General features: G+C 43.5%; 1 non-coding gene across 1 annotated transcript; it reads right to left on the minus strand.

The window, feature by feature from the left end:
* Window positions 1-215: 215 nt before the first annotated feature.
* Window positions 216-319, minus strand: LOC112788421 (small nucleolar RNA R71). The gene has a single exon (XR_003195785.1). It is a non-coding gene; the product is annotated as a small nucleolar RNA R71 (small nucleolar RNA).
* Between the last annotated feature and the right edge of the window lie 546 nt (window positions 320-865).

Here is an 865-nt window from a genome sequence, read left to right on the forward strand (position 1 = left end):
ACCCAAACCAACATCTCACAAAATTCCTAAGAATTTGTGACACTGTGAAGTCCAATGGAGTCCAGGAAGATGCATATAAACTGCTTTTGTTCCCATTTTCACTTAGGGACAAAGCAGCTAAGTGGCTGGAATCATTCCCAAGGGGGAGTCTAACAACATGGGATGAGGTGGAAAGCAAGTTTCTGGCACGTTTCTACCCCCCACAAAAGGTCAATAGGCTTCGATCTGAGGTTCAGACTTTTAGACAACAAGATGGTGAAACTCTCTACGAGGCATGGGAGAGATTCAAGGACTTGACAAGGAAATGCCCACCAGACATGTTCCATGATTGGGTGCAATTGCATATTTTCTATGATGGACTCTCTTATGAATCAAGGAAGGCTGTAGACCATTCATCAGGAGGTTCATTGAACAGGAAAAAGACTGTGGAAGAGGCCATTGAAGTGATTGAGACAGTGGCTGAGAATGAGTACTACTATGCATCAGAAAGGCACAACACTAAGGGAGTCATGGAGCTGAACCATGTTGATACAATTCTAGCCCAAAACAAGGTGTTTGCCAAGCAACTAGCAGAGCTTACCAGGCAATTAGAAACAAAGCAAGTGGCTGCAATACACACACAAGATCAAGAGGAAGTAAGCATTGAAGGAGGTGATTGGGAAGAGGCCAACTATGTGGGAAACCAACAAAGGCAATCATATGATCCACATTCCAACACTTACAACCCAGGATGGAAAAATCACCCAAACTTTGGGTGGGGGAACCAACAAACCCAACCACAAAACCACAAACCTTACAACCACAAACAACATAACAATTCCACATACCAAAACTCCAACCAAAGATCATACCAAGCCACACAAAA

The sequence above is a fragment of the Arachis hypogaea genome, chromosome 20 (genome assembly GCF_003086295.3).
Source record: "Arachis hypogaea cultivar Tifrunner chromosome 20, arahy.Tifrunner.gnm2.J5K5, whole genome shotgun sequence".
NCBI classification, from domain to species: Eukaryota; Viridiplantae; Streptophyta; class Magnoliopsida; order Fabales; family Fabaceae; genus Arachis; species Arachis hypogaea.